The sequence below is a fragment of the Corylus avellana genome, chromosome ca6, assembly GCF_901000735.1.
Source record: "Corylus avellana chromosome ca6, CavTom2PMs-1.0".
Lineage (NCBI taxonomy): Eukaryota > Viridiplantae > Streptophyta > Magnoliopsida > Fagales > Betulaceae > Corylus > Corylus avellana.
Window position 1 is genome coordinate 17,634,825 of NC_081546.1, and position 11,268 is coordinate 17,646,092.

Consider the following 11,268-nt stretch of genomic DNA (forward strand, 5'->3'; position numbering starts at 1 on the left):
ATCAGTGTTCTCCTTAACCTCATAGATGCCTCTTTTCTTGGGGATACGGGCAGATATATCTTGACAACATGAAAAATCCCACTATTGTGAGTTGTCGAACAACTTGTCCAATGCCTTATACGCTTCATTCTTGGTCAAACTTAAGAATGCCCCCCCATTCATTAACTCGATCATGCTACGGTTGGATTGGGTCAATCCTTGTTAGAAGAACTGAAAGAGTCTCCACTTCTCATATCCATGTGGGGTGCATCTTATCAACAACTCCTTGAATCTCTCCCAACTTTCTGAAAACTTCTCATCCTCCTCCTGAGTGAAAGAGCTGATATCCTTTCTGCATTCATTTACCTTTGACATTGGGAAAAAGTTGTTATAGAACTTACTTAACAAGCTTTCCCAAGATGTAATGGACTCGGGCGTGTTGGAATCCAACCATGCCCTGGCTTGATCGTGCAGAGAGAAAGGAAATAGTCTAAGGAAAAATTTTGAAATTTAAAAGTGGCGCACATACAAAAAAGAAAACAAAACAAAAAAAAAAGGGAAGAAAACAATGTTCACAAATTATTTTGAAGATGGCTTTGGAAATGCGTTCGATCGCAGGTAATCTGCGATCGATCGCAGACACGCTGGTGCGCTCGAGCGGCAATGGCTTGCACTCGAGCGTCGGTCTGCTTTGCGCTCACGCGCAAGTGTGGAAATGTCATGGATGATTTTCGAGTGGTGAAGTTGAACATGGTGATGAAGGTGGTGTAGGCAGAATTCAAGCCTCCAAGTATGTAGGAGATAAGATCATCATCTTCTACAGGCTGACCTGCTGCAGCAAGCAGATCTGAATATGATTTGGTTTCATTGAGGAGCTCTAAACAGGATTTGAAACCATAATTGAGTGTTTCAAGTTGTCTCTCCAAGTATGAAACTTTGGCCTTTGACTGTGATGCATATCGTGTGGCCAATATGGTCCAAACTTGTCTAGCCATTTTTAATCCATTGATAGAAGATAGGATACAGTCTGACACTGTGGTGTTGAACCCACTAAGAAGGCATTGATCTTTCTTCTCCCAAAGTGAGTAATCCGGATTTACCATGGTGGTAGTCTTACCAGTTTCATCAATGACAAATTTGGGAGGGCATGGCTCACTGCCATCAACAAATCCCATCAATTGGTGAGCACTTAGAATATGTGTAAAATGAGACACCCAATTCAGGTAGTCTGCATGGCCATCAAGTTTGGTGGAGATGTGTTGAGTGATTGATGTGCAAATTATAATTATACTCGCAAGCGCACGAATCTTGTGAAATATAGTGTGTGCAAGTGTGAGGTCGATCCAGGGCAATTTTTATCTAAACTAATTCTATTTTTACCTAGTTCCGAATTTTGGGATTTTTGTCATGCAAAATAAAAATAAACTAAAATTAAAAATGATTAAATGGAATGATAAAAAGGTACTAAGGTTTTTAGAATCCACCTCACCAAATTAAAGCATACATTCTCATGTTTTAGTTCATAAATTCGACAAACAATTAAACCCTATGCTTGTTCTATTGTTCCTATTAAAAGATTCAATGAATCCATCCATTTGACAAAAGACAATGCATATCCAATTTAGTTCAAAAGATCCAATGTATCCATGCTTTGCATAAAAGACAATGGATATCCAAAGTAAATCAAAAGATGCAATGTATCAGTCAGACGAAACGCAATGAATATCCAACTTCGGCACAATCACACACAATTTTGTAACATAATTGAATTGAAATGAACAAACATTACATTAAGGTCAGAATTATATGAACAAACATGAAAACATAAAACTAATCAATGGCGAGGCTTCATATTCAACCGTAGTTGAAGATTTTAGCCTCTCATGACTTCAAACAACATGATTAAATGGATTGAATTCATCCAAAACTAAAAACATACAAAGGAAAATCACGTTCAGACCTCAAAATGCCAGAAAAACGTCAAAAGTACAATGAACGATGCACCCTTGGTGCATTTTTAATTAAAAAAAAATGGTATTTATAATAAAAGCTAGAGTTTCAGCGCTGTCAGGTCAGACGAGTGCGCTCGATCGCATACTAGGTGCGCTCGATCACACTTGAGCTTCATGTCTTCTGCGGAGCAGTAGCGCTTGCGCGCTGATGTCCAAGCTCGAGCATAGGTGCGCTCGAGCATAAGGTTTTGCGCACGAGCGCATGTGTGCTCGATCACACCAGTGTAATGCACTTAATCCTAGCTCCAGAAATGCCTTCAATTTCTTTGCATCTTCTACATTTGAACCACAATTTTCCTTTACCCACTTGCAAAACACTAAAGCACCAAAACTATCGAAAACATTAGAAAATAATAAAGCCAAAGGCATAGCAAACATAAATTAAGGGGCCCAAATATACAATATTCGACACTCAATAGTGATGCTATGTATTGTGATGTTGGTAGTAATTGAGGATGAAGAGGAAGAAGAGGAAGAAGATTAAGAAGATAAAGTGGCCATTAGGAAAGGAGTTATCCTATAGAAGCTTTGATACCATAAAATGTTCCAAGGAGAATATAGAAACTTGCTAAAAAGGCTCATTGTATTCAATAATTCTTAACAATGATGCATGAGGCTTATATAAGTTGTTTACATTGTGATCAAAAACTAAAGAATAACTATACAAATCAAACATCAATTACAGCACTCAACCATGATATCATGAGATTGTGTATTTACAATATACTTTATAAATACTACATCAAATCTTTCCTTGTGAGTGCACATCTTCATATCTTTCAGCTAAGGGAAGCAATCTTCTTTCCTTTGCTGAATCATTGACTGATGTTAATGCTGGATATGTTGAATCACAAGAATCCTCAACTGCTACATGATCCCTGCCTTTATGATGTTTTGTTGTACATGCTAGTGAGGATGGGCTAGTTGCGTGCTCTGTAAGGCGTGGAGGTTGACCTGCAACTTTGGTGGCTTAGGTATGTCATGTAGTCTAACACCCTTGCCATCTTTAGAAAGTGCACTTGGAGAATTAATTTCAGAAGAGACACAATTCTCTACTATGAAGCTACAAAAATCTGAAATGCTCATAGATATAGCTTCATGAGACTCCCCACACACGCTCTTAGTTCCATCGTAGCCACCTCCCTCCTCTTCTAGCAGTCATCTCTAATGTCACTACTATTAGAAATTAGGCCATAAGTATAGTAGATGTAGAAAATGATTTTCCCAAGCAAATAACAAATCTTTTTTTTCAGAAAGCTATTGTTGTCACTGAAAAAGAGTCATCTAACTAGTCGTCCACTGATGTGACACCCCAGCCCATCACTCTTTCTCTAGCCAAAATTGAGACTCTTATCCATCAGATTTTGTCCAAGTCCATTCTCAATACGACCATGTCAACCATCCAAAGTAACACTTTTTAGTTTATTGACTCTACCTGTTTCAATCATATGACACATGATTCTTCAATATTCTCCTTAAAATTTTGCTTTATCTAATTCCCCTACTATTTGTATTGCTAATGATTCATATAGGTTCTGAATCCACTCGACAATTATCTATATCTAACATATATTTAGTTCCAAATCTTTCGCTAAACCTATTATCTATTGACTAACTTTGTGAACTTGGTCTAGAGTTATATTTTTCTAATCAGGGTTGTGATGTGCAGGATCGACAGACAGGTCAACTAGTTGGGACTAGCTGAAAGATTGCACATCTATCTAAGCCTTCATTCTTCCCATCTTCTTTCCATAGTGTCTACTATCACTCCATCGCAATCATCATACACCACTCTTAATTTATGGTGCTCTCATTTAAAACACGTGTCATTTTCACATGTACATTCTTTAGTCACAAGTCGTCAATTAAAGTGAGTTAGTTCAAAGTCTTCTGAATGTGTTGCTTGTTAATTTAGAAAACAAAGTGCATTCAATTTTATTATTATTATTATTATTTGCACTTTTTGATTTAATACATTACGATGTTTGGGGGCTCTATGCCCATTCTCGCTATTGAGGGATCACTTTATTTTTTTATTTTTTTTGCATATGGTTATTCTCAATACACATGGCTTCATCTTTTACAAAATTAGTCGGAACTTTCAAAAATTTATTATGGATTTTATAAAATGGTTCAAATTCAATTTTCTTGAACCATTAAAGTTTTTCACTCTTATAATGCCTTGGAGTATCAGAAATATATATTTCTTAACGCACTTTAAAAAATGGCATAATTGTCCATCGATCTTGTCCTAGTACCTCTTAGCAAAAGTGTAATACCCCCGAGCTTTAATTAGGTTTAAGTGACATTTTCTTTGGCTTTAATTCTGCCACGGAAGATTTCATGGAAGAATCAAAAGTCAATATTAAAAAAGTCTATGGGATTAATTGATTTATTCAAAAATATAAATTATAGTACGATTACAATTGTTTAGTAGAATCAATATAATTAAATAGTGACTTGTGACAGTCAAGGCTATTTGAAGCTAGTTTTTATTTTTTCCCTTTGGGTCCCTCACCAAGCTAATTTAAATTAATCAGATCAGAATTTTTATTTATTAAAACATGGGCTAAAGAGAAACAATGCATGAAATGTTTGGGATATTTCATATTAGGCTTAGGATAAAACCCAAGCCCAAACCCACTACTACTAGTCCTACATAAACTAATTCTCTCATTTCTCCTAATATTTCAAACTTATCAATAGAGAAGCTTGTAGCTCTTGAAAAAAAAAAAAAAAAAAGACAACTTTAGCTCTTTATTATTTACTAAGAATTCATGTCAAAAGAAAAAAAAAAAGTATTTACTAAGAATTGAATATTCTTGAGTTTTAGTTTTGAAGAGCAAGATAAGAGCCTCCACTCTTGGTTATTCTTAGTCATTAGTGATAAGATCTAAGGTCTTATAATTCCTGAGATTACACATGAGTTTCATTGGAGAAGCAAGAAAAAACAGTTTTGCCCAATAGCCAAGGAGTGGCCGAAATACCAAGTGGTTCTTGCTTTGCAATTTACTTTTTAAAATAATATTATAGTTCTTCACATGCTCTTCTTAAAGTTCGATCTTGGTTTAGAAATTTTTATTTTCCACTTAGTAATTTTGTTTTTGCACTCATATTCCCACTCTTTTGGTAATCTTCGATAATGAATGAGAAAACTTGAAGGGTTGCTCATTCATGTTCTTGGTGTTCTTTGTGATTCTTCACGAACATGCAAGGAGAAGAAAATTCAAATTGCCCAATAAGCCAAGAATTAAGTGGCTGAAAATTCATGTAGGTGCACTTTTCTTGTGTTTTAATTTCGTTTATGCATGTTTTAACTTAGTTTTCTTAAAGTATAAGATTAGGAGATTATTTTCCACTATTCAATAATTTTATGCACATGATCCCAACAATCTAATCTATCTTATTGTCACAAGACTAGATATTACCTATGTTCGTGGTTCATCTCATCAATTAGCTCATGACTGCACCGCGCTCATTTCAATACCTTGTTGTTCTTTGAATTTTATGTTACTTGGAGGGCACACTATTTCATGGTTTGTAATTCTCATTTCATTCATCTTAAACTTACGTGTGTATTCAGATGTTAATTTGGTAATTGATCACATTCGTTGCAGCACCATGGGCTATTGCTTTCTTTTAAGTTCTTCTCTCCTCTCTTGGTGTATCAAGAAACAACTTGTAGTTGCTCACTCCAGTACTGAAGCGGAATACCTTGCACTTCTTGACACCACCTTCAAACTTCTCTAGCTATGCTGGCTCCTATAGGATATAAGTGCCTTTCAAATTGCCCATAATAATGTCTTCTATGAACGCATCATACACATCAAGATGAACTGCTATTTTGTACATCTTATCTCTAACATGGAACTTTCCACCTTTGTTCTATATTACATTTGCTGATCAGTTGGCTAATATGTTCACCAAAACACATCCACTTGGACATTTTCAAAACCTTTTTTCCAATCTCCAGCGGGCTTATACGTTACCACCTTAAGTTTTGTTGGGAGAAACAACAATACACAAAACTCCCTCTTTGTGTGAATCTGCAGGAAACTATAAAATAGAGCAATATATATGCGGAAAATATATATCCAATCACCAGAAGCACAAGACACACGATTTTCTACGTGAAAAAGCCTTCCCATGTGAGAAGGAAAAAACAATGGGACCGTAGTCCACTCAAACAATTCCACTATCAACAATAATGAGAATACATGAGTCTTCTTTAGTCTCAACTAAAGGCATACAATCAGCAGCTATCTTCAAGAAATACAATTCCTTGGCACAAATCAACTTCTATAAGAATTAAAGAAAGATCTCACCAAAACAGAAGTTACTGTTCACAGGCTCAAAAACTGATACAGAATGCTCAGAATCCAATCTCCACCGTTCACAATGAAGAATCATGTGTCATGAACAACCTGCAAAATTTTAGCTCAATCGGACCACAAACACTTGTCAATCGGAGCTGTAGATCAAGGCTGGAAGGAATTTCCAGATTCTAGCTTTTAAAGCTCTTTCCCTATTTTTCTCTGGCAGCTGCTTGTATCTTTTTTTCTTTTTTTTTTTCTTATTATTCTCTCTTTGCAACAACAAAGGACATTAGGTTTAGGAAACCCTATCCCAAATGAGCCTCTTGATATGGGTTTAATAAAAACACACATGGGCTACATAAGTTTGGGTCATCCTCCACTTAAGAGGGAAACCCAACCTAACAAATCTCCCCCTTCCCGACTAGGTGGAGGGATTCGCCATCCCAACGATCGAGCAACAAGTCTCAAGCTTCTCCCTTGCTAGCCCTTCGTTAACATATCAGATTCATTATCATCGGTGTGAATTTTCTCAAGTGCTAGTAACTTGTCATTGAGAGTATCTCTTATCTAATGGTACATTACATCAATGTGTTTCGATCTCGAATGAAATGAAGAGTTCTTAGCAAGGTGAATAGTACTCTGATTATCACAAAACAACACATATTATTGTTGCTTGAAACCAAGCTCTCTCAAAAACTTTTTCATCCATAGCAACTCTTTACAAGCTTCCGTTGCTGCAATCAACTCTGCTTCAGTTGTAGAAAGTGCAATACATTTTTGTAACCTCGACTGCTAAGAAACAGCCCCTCTTGAGAAAGTGATCAAATAGCCCAAAGTAGACTTACGGGTATCCACATCTCCTGCCATATCAGAATCTGTATAGCCAACCAACATTGGTTTGCCATTCCCAAAGCTAAGACTCAACTTGGAAGTGCCTCACAGATATCTCATAATCCACTTTACCGCATTCCAATGTTCTCTTCCCGGATTTGAAAGAAACCGGCTAACAACACCAAGTGCATGGGCTATCTCTGGCCTCGTACAAACCATTGCATACATCAAGCTTCCTACTGCTGAGGCATATGGAATTCTTTCCATATCTTCCTTCTCTTCATCTATAGAAGGGCTTTGCTTTGTGCTTAATGATAAGCGTCGAATGTTGCACATTCAAGCCCCTTAATTTACATATGTTAATTCCTTAGCATTGTTATTTGTTTGATTTTGTTTTGTTTTTGTGTTTTCAGGATATAAATCAAGATGCAATTAATTCCATTGATTTTGGGCTTAAAAGCACACTTTGAGAAGACCTAGAAGATATGGTTAAACTTAACCAATCATGGTTAAGTTTAAATCAAATAAAGAAAAGGATTAATTCGGAATTTCTCAAATTGGAGTCAAAATCGGATTGGATTCAAATTTGGATTCTGCATACGTCTCGGTATTTTGGCCATAACTTTCAGCTCAAATATCCGATTGAGGTGATTCAAGCGGCACTGGAAAGATAACTCAAATTTCTACAAATAATTGTGAAATAGCATTTTCCTAATTCGGAGCGCCGCATTGCCAAAATTGCCCCGCAAGATAGGAACGCAATTCTGGGCGAATCCTATTCCGATTTGGACTTAGGTTTTCTTTATCATAATTGGACTTGGACTTAAATCTCCGAAATTTATAGGATTCCTAGGGCTTCTAGGACTCTCTTAAGCCCTATAAATAGGCCTCTAAGCATTGAGAAAAAAACACACCGCCTCTTAGAGCAAAATTCAGTAAATTGTCTTTGGAGCTTAGGAGATCATGAGCAGCTAAACCCCTTTCGTGGGGTGTTGATGTAACCCTATCCAAGCATAATGGTTTGATTGTATTTAATTTCTAGATTTTTAATTTATGCATGTTGATTGTATAACTATGAGGATTGCTACAATTGATTTATGTTCTTCATATTAAATGCAATTGTTCTTCAATTTCAATATCAATATTTGTGAAATTCTTCTCTTGTCTTAGAAAGTATTTTACTTTTATTGAAATCAAATCATTCTTGTTTTCTGTGATTATGAGGATGATGGTTATACAATGGGTTTAATTGACATATGATCAATAGGATTTGATAGGCCATGCCTAGGGAAGACGGATTGTACTACACCCTAGTTTAGTGTAATTTAGGTAGACAGTCCGTGCCAACCGAAGATGGGTTACACTTATTCATTGATTGTATGTATCCTATTAAAGAATTTGATAATTTATACCGAGGAAAGACGGTTCGTACCGCATCTTAGTGGTTAGGTGGACGATCCGTGCCAACCGAAGATAGATTATGCTTATTCTTTAATAAGGTAGTTTCTTGTTTATTTATAACATGCATAAAATGAATTTCTGGGATTAATTATGATTAGCCATTGTTGTGCGGATAGAGGTGAAGTCAATACCCTACACTCTCTCTCTTATTTTTAATCTCTTTTATTTTCATGCACTTTAGTTTTTAAAGAAAATCAAATCAATTCTCCTTTTTAATTAAGTTAATTTTGATCTTTTGAATTTTGATAATAAAACCCCTGCAGTCCTTGAGGTTCGACACCCTCTCTATAGCCGTATCCTACAAAGATTCGTCCTATTGCGAGTGGTTATTTTTATAATTGATATTTTTAGTCACAAAAATACCACATCACTTAACTTAAAGTGTGTAGCAAGAGGAGAGCTAACTACTTTAGCCTTGTTCATGTTGAACCTCTCAAGCACTTTCTCAATGTATTGCTCCTATAATATAAACAACTTCTTGTCATTTCTGCATCTATGAATACAAACCCCAAGAATCTGCTTGGCTGGCCCCAAGTCCTTCATTGCAAGTGACTGACTTAACTGCTTCTTCAACCTGTCAATTCTGGAAGAATTCATGCTAGCAATCAACATGTCATGAACATAAAGCAATAAAATAATAAAATCACCATCAGGAAATTTCTGCACAAAAACACAATGGTCAGAAGTAGCCTTCTTGTAGCCTTGCTCCTCCATAACAGACTCAAACTTCTTATACCATTGCCTAGGTGCCTGCTTCAAACCATAGAGGCTTTTCTTAAGCCGACACACATAGTCCTCTTTCTTTTCGCTATGAAACCCTCTGGCTGTTCCATATAAATCTCCTCCTCCAAATCACCATGAAGGAAGACAGTTTTCACATCCATCTGTTCAATCTCTAAGTCTAGGCTAGCTGCTAAACCAAGAACAATGCAAATGGATGAAATCTTCACAACAGGAGAGAAAATCTCATCAAAGTCAATACCTTTTCTCTACCTAAATCCCTTAACTACTATTCTAGCTTTGTACTGTGGTCATGAAGTGTTTGTCAAAGCTTTATTGCCCTTAGGCAACTTCACTAACTCAAAAGTGTGATTGTCATGCAATGACTTCATCTCATCCTACATGGCATCAACCCACTCTGACTTACGTTCATCTTCCATGGCTTTTGCATAACACTCGGGCTCTCTCCCGTCAGTTAGTAACACGAACTCATCTACAGAATACCGAGTGGAAGGATGTCGGTCTTTGGTAGACCTCCTGAGTGGAACATCTAGTGGTATCTCTAGTATTGACAACTGATCATGAGTCTCATCTTGCAAAGGAACATCAGTATCACCAGGACCCTGCTTGTCATTTTGAACATCATGTTCAACTTGTGCTGGCAAATCTGTCAAGGGAGCCAAATCCAAGTCAATCAAACCATCACTATATTGAGGCATTGCCTTTTCTGTCTTCTCAATATCATGTATGGTTTGATGCTCCATAAACACAACATCTCAGCTTCTCACTAGTTTCTTCTCAACTGGATCATACAATCTGTAGCCAAACTCATCTAGGTCATAGCCTAGGAAGATACACTATCGGGTCTTCACATCCAACTTAGACCTCTCATCTTTGGGAATATGAACAAATGCCTTACATCCAAAGATGTGCAAATGATCATAAGAAACATCTTTGCCAGTCCAAACTCTGTCTGGTACATCAAACAGATGGTGTGAGATTAAGAACATTTACTGATGTACTCAAAGCCTCCCCCCAAAAGGAGCTTGGCAATTGTGCTTGTGACAGCAAGCACCTTACTCTCTTATCCAGTGTTCTGTTCATCCTTTCAGCTAAGCCATTCAACTGAGGAGTCTTCGGAAGTGTCCTTTGATGCCGAATACCTTGTTGCCTGCAATATTCATCAAAATGACCCAAATACTCTTCCAAAGTCACCGGCTGTATAGGACATGAAGAAATCCTGTCGAGATGTAACATGAGTTGAAGCGCCACTATCAATCACCCAACTGGTCTCATGGCATGCAAAATTAATGACATCATCATCATAAACAGTGAAGAAGTCTCCAGAAGTAGTGGTGGCAACTCAATCATCATTCTTGCCATCATCGTTCTTTGTCTCCTTCCCTTTCTCTTTGTTCTCTCTCTTCAATTTTTTGCAATGCTTCATGATGTGCACTTTCATGTCACAATGATGACACTCAACATTAGTAAACCGATTTGACTTGTTTCTGTATTTATCTCTATTTTTCGAACCTCTGCTCTTACTCCTCCCCTTTCTTTATGTAACCAAAACTTTTGACTGTGAAGAGGATCCCTGTAATTTTCTTCTCATCTCTTCATTTTTTAATACACTACTTTTAGCCAGATCTATATTGATTACCCCATTTGGAGCTGAGTTAAATAATGACATTCTAAATGTCTCCCAAGAGTCCGACAATGTACCAAGTAAACACAACCCCTGAACCTCATCATCAAACTTGATACCCATCCCAGCTAGCTGATTAATAATTCCTTGGAAAGTGTTCAAGTGATCTATTAAGGGAGTTCCATCTTGGTATCTCAAATACATCAATTGCTTCATCAGAAACATTTTATTATTTCCGGTCTTACGGGCATATAACTCGTCAAGTTTTTTCCAAAGTGTGCGTGCATGTGTCTCACCACCAATA